This window comes from Grammomys surdaster, unplaced genomic scaffold (genome assembly GCF_004785775.1).
Source record: "Grammomys surdaster isolate TR1022 unplaced genomic scaffold, NIH_TR_1.0 126071, whole genome shotgun sequence".
Taxonomy (NCBI): domain Eukaryota; kingdom Metazoa; phylum Chordata; class Mammalia; order Rodentia; family Muridae; genus Grammomys; species Grammomys surdaster.
Window position 1 is genome coordinate 2,238,362 of NW_021620880.1, and position 11,341 is coordinate 2,249,702.

At 39.7% G+C, this 11,341-nt stretch overlaps 1 pseudogene; it reads right to left on the reverse strand.

Annotated features, from left to right (window-relative positions):
- Positions 1-6,568: 6,568 nt before the first annotated feature.
- On the reverse strand, positions 6,569-7,560 carry LOC114610999 (annotated as a pseudogene).
- Between the last annotated feature and the right edge of the window lie 3,781 nt (positions 7,561-11,341).

Sequence of the window (11,341 nt, forward strand, 5' to 3'; positions counted from 1 at the left end):
TGATTGTCTGGAGTTTAATTTCTTGAGTCCTTTGTGTATATTGGATACTATTATTCTCTATCAGATGTAAGATTGGTAAAAATCCTTTCCTGATCTGTTGGTTGCTGTTTTGTCCTATTGACAGTATCCTTTGCCTTACAGAAGCTTTGCAATTTTATGAGGTCCCATTTGTCAATTCTTGCTCTTATAGCATAAGTCATTGGGGGTTCTGTTCAGGAACTTTTCCCCTGTGCCCATGTGTTCGAGGCTCTTCTCCAATTTCTCTTCTATTAGTTTTAGTGTATTTGGTTTAATGTGGAGGTCCTTGATATACTTGGACATGAGCTTTGTACAAGGACTGATTTAGATTGTTCTACATGAAGACTGCCAGTTGAACCAGCACCACTTGTTGAAAATGCTGTCCTTTTTCCACTGGATGGTTTTAGCTCCTTTGTCAAACATCAAGTGACCATTTGTGCATAAGTTCTTTTCTGGGTCTGCAATTCTGTTCCATTGATCTACCTGCCTGTGTCTGTATCAATACAATGCAGTTTTTAAAAAATCACTACTGCTCTGTAGTACAGCTTGAGGTCAGGGATGGTGATTCCCACAGAAGTTTTTTTTTGTTGTTGTTTTTGAGAATAATTTTTGCTATCCTGTTTTTTTTTATTCCAGATGAATTTGCAAATTTCTCTTTGTAACTCTATGAAGAACTGAGTTGGAATTTTGTTGGAGATTGCATTCAATCTGTAGATTGCTTTTGGCAAGATGACCACTTTTATTATATTAATCCTGCCAATCCATGAGCATAGGAGATCTTTCCATCTTCTGAGATCTTCTTTGGTTTCTTTCTTCAGAGACTTGAAGTTCTTGTCATACTTCAAGTCATACAAATCTTTTACTTGCTTGGTTAGATTCACACCAAGATATTTTTATAATATTTGTGACAATTTTGAAGGGTGGTGTTTCCCTAATTTCTGTCTCAATCTGTTTATCCTTTGAGTAGAGGAAGGCTCCTGATTTGTTCAAGTTAACTTTATATCCAGATACTTTGCTGAAGTTGTTTTTCAGGTTTAGGGGTTCTCTGGTGGAGTTTCTGGGGTCATTTAAGTATACTATCATATCATCTGTGAATATAGATATTGTGACTTCTTCCTTTCCTCCTTTTGACCTCCTTTTGTTGTCTAATTACTCTGGCTTTGAGTACTCTATTTAATGGGTCCTGATTTTAGTCCCTGATTTTAGTGGGATTGCTTCAAGTTTCTCTCCATTTAATTTGAAGTTTTCTGTATATTGCTTTTACTATATTTAGGTATGGGCCTTGAATTCCTGATCTTTACAAGACTTTATCACAAAGGGGTATTGGATTTTGTCAAATGCTTTCTCAGCATATAGTGAGATGATCATGTGTTTTTTTTTACTTTGAGTTTGTTTATATAGTGGACTATGTTGATGGATTTCCATATATTGAACCATCTCTGAATCCCTGGGATGAAGCCTACTTGATCATAATGAATGATCATTTTAATGTTTTTTTTGGATTCAGTTTGCAAGAATTTTATTGAGTATTTTTGCATCAATATTTATAAGGGATATTGGTCTGAAGTTCTCTTTCTTTGTTGTGTCTTTTTGTAGTTTAAGTATTAGTGTAACTGTGGCTTTATAGAATGAATTAGGTAGTGTTCCTTCCGTTTCTATTTTGTGTAATAGTTTGAAGAGTATTGGTATAAGGTCTTTTTTGAAGGTCTGCTAGAATTCCACACTAAAACCATCTGCTCCTGGGCTTCTTTTGGTTGAGAATCTTTTAATGACTCCATCTATTTCTCTAGGGATTAGGGTACTGTTAGGCGGTTTATATGATCCTAATTTAACTTTGGTACTTGGTATCTGCCTAGAAATTTATCCATTTCATCCATATTTTCCAGTTTTGTTGAGTATACACTTTTGTAGTAAGATCTGGTGATTTTTTGAATTTCTTTTGTTTCAGTGATGTCTCCCTTTTCACTTCTGATTTTGTTTATTTGGATGCTGTCTCTGTGCCATCTGGTTAATTTGGCTATTTTTTATCTATCTTGTTGATTTTCTCAATAAAATCAACTCCTGGTTTTGTTGATTCTTTCTATAGTTCTCTTTGTTTTACTTGTTTGATTTCAGCCCTGACTTTGATTATTTTTTCAGATATGCTGTTAAGCTGCTAGTGTATGGTCTCTCCAATTTTTTTATGAAGGCACTCAGAGCTATGAGTTTTCCTCTTAGTTCTGCATTCATTTTGTCCCTTAAGTTTGGGTATGGTGTGCCTTCAATTTTCAGTAAATTCTAAAGAATATTTAATATTTTTGTTTATTGCTTCTTCGACCAAGTTATCATTGAGTAGAGCATTGTTCAGTTTCCACATTTATGTGGGCTTTCCATTGTTTTTTTCATTATTGAAGACCACTCTTAGTCTGTGGTGATCTGATAGGTTGCATGGGATTATTTCAATTTTCTTGTATCTGTTGAGGCCTGTTTTGTGACCAATTATATGGTCACTTTTGGACAAGGTATCATGAGATGCCAAGCAAAAGTTATATTCTTTTGTTTTAGGATGAAATGTTCTGTAGATATCTATTAAATCCATCTTGTTCATAACTTCTTTTAATGTCATTGTATCTCTGTTTGGTTTCTGTTTCTATGTTCTGTCCATTGGTAAGAATGGGGTTTTCTACAAGGAGTATCAAAAGTTTCAACCAGAGCTCTCAAAGTCTAAACCGCCAGCCAGAGCGCACAAAGGGAGGGACTCATGCACCTGTATAGGGAATTGAGGGTGACCTAGTTAGACTTCAGTGAAAGTGGAGGGCCATGGTCCCCAAAAGTTTGGATCACCTACTGTGTGGGAATTTGAGAGTAGGGAGATGGGACTGGGAGGATGTTTGGAGCACACCATCACAAAAATTAGGAGGAGGGGGTATGGGATAAGGGGTTTTGGGGGAGAATGGGAGAGGAGATAACATTGAAAGGTAAATTCGTATAATATCCAATAAAAAACCACACAGATAAAGGGTCTAAAAAAAAAAAAGAGAGAGAGGGAGAGAGTTTACTTCTTTTAAATTAATTTCAAAAGTTTCTAGAAGTTGCTAATTGGCTAAGATCCTATTTTAAGCTCTCCATAAAAGAATTTAAGTCTCTGTTCAATATTCTCAAGAGAGAGGTAAACCCTAATTTGCCTCAACAATTAATTGACAAAAGAGAGGTAATCTCACAAAAAGTAGAAGAAGCTATTACCAATCGATATATTATATAGTCTGATTAGTTGTCAGTGCTGCTATAACAGTCCTTTGACAAAAGATTATTAATATAGATTTATATATCCTTAAATAGGGTCTTCATGACTCTCTGAGTGTGGAAGGAGCGACTGTTGGCGCTTCTGCCCTGATGTTACAAGAACTCTGAAAAATTTGCTTTAAAAACAAAAGAGGGGGAATGGTACCCCCTCAGAAGGAGTCCCCCTGAAATACTCTCCATCATGCCTTGTTCACTTTTATCTCTCTAAAGCTGAAAGCTCATGGCAAATCTGCTGCTGACTGCCTCTGGCACTACCAAGACCAACAAAACTTTGCCACAGATATGGGGAAGGACCCTCTTACCCTTAACGAGAATGGCCCAGACCCAGTTCCCTTATGGGGCCGAGGACTGATATGCCTGTCCGATACCACAGAAGGCACAGCTAACCGGCTATCAAAAAGATTAATGAAAAAAATAGATACCCCCACAAAGCCAGGCCCAACCATAAATATGGTGAATAAAAATTTACATCCAGGAAAGAGAAATCTCCCTGAGAATCCCCTTCTTTTTCCTTTCCAGGTAAAAATGAATCACCCGTGATGACTGCTGTTAGAAGTTCTAATCCAGAAGCTGGCCTCCGAGTTTATACTACTCAGACCTTTGAAGGGCCACTGACAAGAACATCAAACAGCTAGAGATTGACATCACTAATCTGAAGAAATCCCTCATTTCGCCTTCTGAAGAGACCTCCTAAAATCACAAAGATCCTTACTGGACTTGATTTACTCTATTACAATAGAAAAGACTGTATATAGCTCTTGACTGTGTACAACCCTCAAAGAAGAAGGTTACCTTTACATAGACAAGACAAGGAGGGTTAAAGAGAGCATGAAATAGGTAGTGAAGGCCCTAAGAAAAATCAGAGAGAGAAAGAGACAGATGAATGCTGGTACAAGAATTGGTTTTCAGCCTCTCCAATGTTGTCAACCCTATTTCCTTCCATCTTGGGACCATTATTTGGGTTCTTTTTGCTTTTTTCTGCTGGTCCCTGGTCCTCAAATAGGCGGACTAACTCTGTGATACAACAGATAAATAATTTGGTATCAAAACCTACTCAGATACAGTATCATAAGTTAGCTATAGAGGACCACGAGACTCAAGATGAGGTTGTTACTTTATACAGGGTGTTTCCAAAACCCATCACCACCAAACCTAAAAGGGGGGACTTCTGTCCCTAGACTAAGCAGAGAGGGGCCACCCGGAACCCCCTCTGTCAGGCAATCTGAGTTCTTGCTTAAGCTGCGAGGCTAAGCACTGTAAGGGAATATAAATAAAAGATAAAAATATCTCTCTGGGTTCCCTGAGGAACAAGCCTGACTGCATAGGGGTTGATGTCAAAAGTATCCCCTCCCCAGGAAAAAGACACCGGGACAGGTATGGCCCTCATGCCTCACTGGACAACAACAGGGGGAACGGAGCCATTACAAGGTCCCCTTCAAATACTGGAGATCAGGCCTCTATCCTTGCCTTCGCAAGTTTAGAATTGCCACAGACCTTCTATACTTAGAGGAGGGAGGAGCAGTCAGGGGCAGCCCTGCTTACACACTGTAGGCCTAAAATCAGCCATAGGCCTAAAATCAGCAATAGGCCTGTCATACATGTATACTAACACCAAGTCTTGGGTCTCAGTGGAAAAACATTGAAACAGATGGCTATAAGCTAATGTAAACAGGCAGCTTTTGTGGAAATTTACAAGCCTGAGTAGTCATAGACCTTGTAAATAGGTAGCCTTGGCAGACAATACCAACTTAGATAAGGACAAGTGAGTCATAGGCAGAGTCGTAGTGAATTGTCCCCTGAACCTTCACCTAGTCGATACCCGGTTCTGAAGATATCTGTATTCCCCCTGAACACCCACACTCCAGTGTCATTCCCTTCCCCACATCCTGCCTTTCTGTGTTTATAACCCCTGTGTGAATTAATTACGATTTGAGAAAAAATTAAAAAAAAGTGAGTAAACTTAAAAGATAAAAAAAAAAGGAATGAGGTTTTGAAGTCTCCCATTATTATTGTGTGAGGTTCAATATGTGCTTTGAGCTTTAGTAACTTTTTTTTTTTTTTTTTTTTTGCAATTGTGGGTGCCCTTGCATTTGGGGCATAGATGTTTAGAATTAAGAGTTTATCTTGGTAGATTTTTCCTTTGATAAGTATGAAGTGTCCTTCTCCATGTCTTTTTTTGATAACTTTTTGTTGAAAGTCTATATTATTGGGTATTAGAATGGCTATTCCAGCTTGTTTCTTGGAACCATGTGCTTGGGAAATTTTTTCCATCCTTTTAGCCTGAGATAGTGTCTGTTTTTGTCACTGAGGTGCATTTCCTGTATGCAGCAAAATGCTGGGTCCTGTTTACATATCCAGTCCTGTAGTTTATGTGTTTTTATTGGGGAATGAGTCCATTGATGCTAAGACATATTAACGAGCAGTGATTGTTGCTTCCTGTTATTTTTGTTGTTAGAGGTGGAATTATGTTTGTGTGGCTCTCTTCTTTTGGTTTTTTTGAAAGAAGATTAATTTCTTACTTTTTCTAAGGTATAGTTTTCCTCCTTGTGATGGAGTTTTCCATCTATTATTCTTTGTAGGTCTTGATTTGTGGACATATACTGTTTAAATTTGTTTTTTTTTTTCATGGAATATCTTGGTGTCTCCATCTATGGTAATTGAGTATTTTGCTCTTTATAGTAGCCTGGGCTGTCATTTTTGTTCTCTGAGGGTCTGTATCACATCTGCCCAAGATCTTCTGGCTTTTTGAGTCTCTGTTGAGAAGTCTGGTGTAATTCTGGTAGGTCTGCCTTCATATGTTATGCAATCTTTTCTCCTCACTGCTTTTTAATATTCTTTCTTTGTTTTGTGTGTTTGGTGGTTTGATTATTATGTGACAAGCACAATTTCTTTTCTGTTGTAATCTATTTCTGGTTCTGTAGGCTTCTTATATGTTTACAGGCATCTCCTTCTTTAGGTTAGGGATGTTTTCTTCTATGCTTTTTCTATATTTTTTGAAGATGTCTACTAGCCTTTTGAGTTGGGAATCTTCACTCTCTTCTGTACCTTTTATTCTTAGGGTTTGGTCTTTTCATTGTGTCCTTGGTTTTCTGGATGTTTTGGGTTAGCAGTTTTTTTGCATTTTGCACTTTTTTAAAAATTTTAATTTTATCTTTTTTTTTTGTGAATACAAAGAGAAGTCTTTATTGATAAATAAATTATGATTAAACATTATGACGCTTTGTTAGAGAATAAAAGCTTCAGAATCACCATCTCCCCAGTCCTGGCCCTAGCTACTAGCCTCAGCCTTCCTGCTGGGAGCCTTGGATGAAGTCTTGGGGGGTAACTCAGGTCTTTTGGGGTTCTCAGCAGTCTTTGTCTTCCTGACCCTCGGTGTGAGTTGTGCTTTGTGTCCCATGTCCTGGGAAGGAGTGGGTGCTTTGGTCTTCTGTACTGTCTTAGCTCCCTGAACAATTGTCTCAGTGTGGGCCATGGCTGCTGTCTTCTTATTGGAGAGGGAAGCAACACTATTCTGGACCTTGCTGGCCGAGGGCTTTGATTTCTCACACACATCTTTGGTTTTCCCGTGAGCATCTGCTCCTTGCCTGGGGCACCGTGTTTGACATTCTGGCCTCTGCTGGTGCTGAGAGGGTCCCCAGCAGCTTTGCCTCGTTTTAGGGGGACTTTTCTGACCTCTCCTGGTTTTGCCTTGGCTTTCTTGGGCGCCAGCTCCAGTGTGACTGATGAGCAGGGATAAGCCTTCCTCTTCTGCTCCGGTTTTAGAGCTGCTTTCTCCATCTTGGCCTTGCCAACTTGGTCTTTCTTCAGCAATCCAGATTTCTTGGGGCCTGTCTCCTTGGCACCTGTAGCTTTCCTGTGGGCTTTCTGGGCATAGGATTTCTTTTTCTTGGGGTTGGGAACTAGTTTGAAGCTGCCATTGGCACCTTTGGCCTTGGAGTTGGCAGTGCTGGTGAGGAGGCCTCGACGCACGCCAGTTTTCAGAGATTGCTTTAACAGGTACTTGAAGCGGGTGGTGTCCACTGTTGGGTACTTATGTTGGATGGCTATGAGTGATATGCCCTGGCGCTTCTCCCTGGCCTTTAGAGCCTCTAGCACCATGTGTAGCATTGATGGGTTCCATTGGCGTGCTTGGATTCTGCTGCATCTTGAACCTGGCTTGTTAGCCCCAGGGAGCCCACATGATCCAGAAGGTGATGTGTCCGTGGAGGGAAAAGAGGAGGAGGAGGAGGAAGAAACACTGGAGACACTTCCTGGAGCCATGGCACAGGCAGCGGCAGGCCAGGCGGGTGCTCACTCCACATTTTGCACTTTTTGATTTGACTATTGTGTAAATGCTTTCTATAATACCTTCTACACCTGAGATTTTCTCTTCTATCTCTTGTATTCTGTTGTTGATGCTTGCATCTATAACTCTTAATCTCTTTCCTAGGTTTCCTATCTCCAGTGTTGTCTCCCTTTGTGATTTCTTTATTGTTTCTATTTCCATTTGTAGATCCTGGATGGTTTTGTTCAATTCCTTCACATGTTTAGTTGTGTTTTTCTGTATTTCTTTAAGGGATTTATGTGTTTTCTCTTCAAGGACTTCTTCCTGTTTACCTGTATTCTCCTGTGTTTCTTTAATGCAGTTATTTATGTCCTTCTTAAAGTCCTCTATCTTCATCATGAGATGTGATTTCAAATCAGAATCTCACTTTTCACATGTGTTGATGTATTCAGGGCTTACTGTGGTCAGAGAACTAGGTTCTGTTGATGACATGTAGCCTTGATTTCTGTTGCTTATGTTATTCTTGTTCTTGCCTCTTGCCATCTGATTATCTCTAGTGTTAGCTGGTCTTCCTGTCTTTGAGTGGAGCTTGTCCCTTCTGTGTGCTTGTAAGTCTGTGAGCTTAGGTATGTTAGAATTCCTGAGATTCAATCTATCTCCAAAGTGGGATTGGGTTGTGGAGAACTGTGACTGAGGGTCAGCTCTGGGGGACAGATGGAAACTGGAAGTTTTATGTTCTCAGCTGTTTCGTGGTTCCTGGTCCCTTGGGCCCCAGACAGGTCCTGCTTGGGCCAGGTATTGGAGCAGTAGTGGTGGTCTCACCTGTGAGTTTAGTTGTGTCAGCACAACTGAGAAACAAGCTATCACTGTGTGGGATTGGGGTGTGGTTAGCTGTGGCATAGGATCAGCTCTGGGGTGCACATGGAAACTTGAAGGCTAGTACTTGAAGATTTTTTTCTAGAGCAATTAAGAAAACTAATGGAGATCAAAGGAATAAAAATTGGAAAGGAACAAAACAAAGTATCTCAATTTGCAGATGATACGATACTTTACTTAAGTGACCCTAAAAATTTTAATAGAGAACGTCTTTGGCTGATAAATACCTTCAGTCAAGTGGCTGGATACAAAATTAATTTAAAAAAAGTTCTCCTTCATATGAGTGATAAATGGGCCAAGAAAGTTGTCTATTTCAAGTTCCAGGTCCCCTATTGCTAGAAGTATTAGCTAGAGTCACCCTCATAGGTTTGTGGGAGCTTACCTTATCCTAGGTTTCTAGCTTGTGAAGGGGGTGTCCCCTCACCAATCATAAATCTCTCTTCCAGTTCTCTCTCTTCCTCCTTCCTCCCCTACACTTTTACATTCCTGTATTACTGCTGTTTCCTTCCCTATCTCCTCTCCAAATTCAGTTCCCTCACTTCATCTACCCCCAATGTCAGCTTTATTTCCTCTTCTCAGTGAGATTCAAATATCTTCTCTAAGATCCTCCTTGTTATTAAATTTAGTTAGCATCTTTGGGTCTCTGGATATTTACCTTTTACTTCATGGCTAATGTTTACTTGTGAGTTTGTACCATTTGTGTCTTTCTGGGTCTGGGTTACCTCACTCAGGATGATATTTCCTAGTTTCATCTAATTGTTTGCAAATTTCATGATGTGTTTTTTTAAACCTGAGTAATATTACATTGTGCAAATGCACATTTTCTTCATCCATTCTTCAGTTAAGGAACATCTATGTTGTTTCAAGTTTCTGGCTATTATGAATAAAGCTGCTATGAATATAGTTGAGTATGTGCCCTTGTGGCATAGTGGAGCATCTTTTATATAACCAGGTGTAGGATAGCTGGGTCTTGAGGTAGAACTATTCCAAATGTTCTGAGAAGCCACCAAATTTACACTCCCACCAACACTGAAGGAGTATTTTCCTTGCTCCAAATCCTCTCCAGCATGTGCTGTCACTTGAGCTTTTAATCTTAGCCATTCTGATGTATATAAGATGCAATCTCTAAATTGTTTTGATTTGCTTTACCCAGATGACTAAGGATGTCGGAACATTTCTTTAAGTGCTTCTCAGCCAGTAGAGATTCCTCTGTTTTATTCAAGGTGATAAATATGGATCTATTTGCATTCTTCCACATGCAGATATCCAGTTATACTAGCAATATTTGTTGTAAATGCATTTTTCCTCCTTCCTTCCTCCCTCCCTCCCCCTCCCTCCCTCCCTCCCTCCATCCCTTCCTTCCTTCCCACTGTATAGTTTTGGATTCTTTGCAAAAAGAATTCTTTGTCTGGAGTTGTGTGGGTTTACTTCTGGGTCTTTGATTTGATTCTGTTTATCAACTCATCTGTTTTAGAGGAATGGGGACACCAACCCACCCACAAAACCTTTGAGCTACAATTTATCCTGCCTACAAGATATTAAGGGATAAAGATGGAGCACAGATTAAGGGTATGGCCAACCAATGACTGGCCCAAAGACCTATACCCCGAGAGAGAGCCCACTCTTGACACTATTGATGATATTCTGCTATACTTTCAGTTAGAAACCTAACATAACTGTCTTCAGAGAGGCTTCACCTAGCAGCTGATGGGAACAGGTGCAGAGACCCACAGCTAAGTATTAAGTGTGGCTCAGGGATTCTTGTGTAAGAGAGGAGGAGCTAGAGGGGTCAAGAATGCTACAAGAAAACCTTCATAGTCAGCTAACAGAATCTTGGCCCTTAGGGGATTACAGAGAGTGAACTACCAACCAAAGAATATACATGGGATGAACCTAGGCCTCTTATAAATATGTAACAGATATGTAGCTTGTTCTTCATGTGGGATCTCTAACAACTGGAGCAGGGGCTGTCTCTGACTTTGTTGAATGTCTTCGGACCCCTTTTCTAACTGTGCTACCTTATCTAGGCTCAATTAGAGAACATGTGACTAGTTCTACTGCAACACTCTATTCCAAGACTGCTTGATATCCATGGAAGCCTTCTCTTCTCTGAGGAGAAAGGGAAGAGGAGACCGGGGGAGGTGAGATGAGAAGGAGGAAGTGGGAGGAGTGGAGGGAAAAGAAGCTGCATTGGAATGTAAAGTAAATAAATAAATCAGTTAAATATGTATCTCGTTATTTGGTATTTGAGGCATGAGATCAAGTCAATAGGCTACAAAAGCCTTGTTGGTTGTATTTCTCCAATTCTGCCACCTGAGCCATACCCAGCCTCTGTCTTTGAACTGTTTCAATCTATATCTTTGGCTCTTGTTGGCAGATGTCCCAGATCCTCTTGTCACCTCTAACATTCTGGCATATTCATTTTAATGGCTTCACCTTCCCATCTTCATGCAGTGACTTCTCAGTACCTCCTTCCAGGGAATTCTGGAAGCTGCTGTACTCAGGACCATCTCAAAACATTGTACATGATGGGATGACTCTTGGAGTTTGAATGCCTTCAAAATAAGTACTTTGTAGACTACACTCCTATCATGTTTTCTCATAGCACTTGTTGATGTATGCTCAGTACAGTCACAAGTGTAGTGCCTCTGTGAATCTTTGTGACTGAATCTGAGAAAGCACTTTGCTAGACAATTATTATTATTTATTATTATTAATTTCTTTTTGAGCTGGAAACTCCTTCATTGGCTGTGGTAGTTACTTTTCTTCACTGTGACTAAATAACAGACAGGAAGCTATTTAAATAAGAAAAGGTTTTTATTTTTATTTTTTTATTTTTTTATTTTTTTGTCCACAGTTTATTACCTGATACGTTCCATCATAATGGGAAAGGTTTGGTGG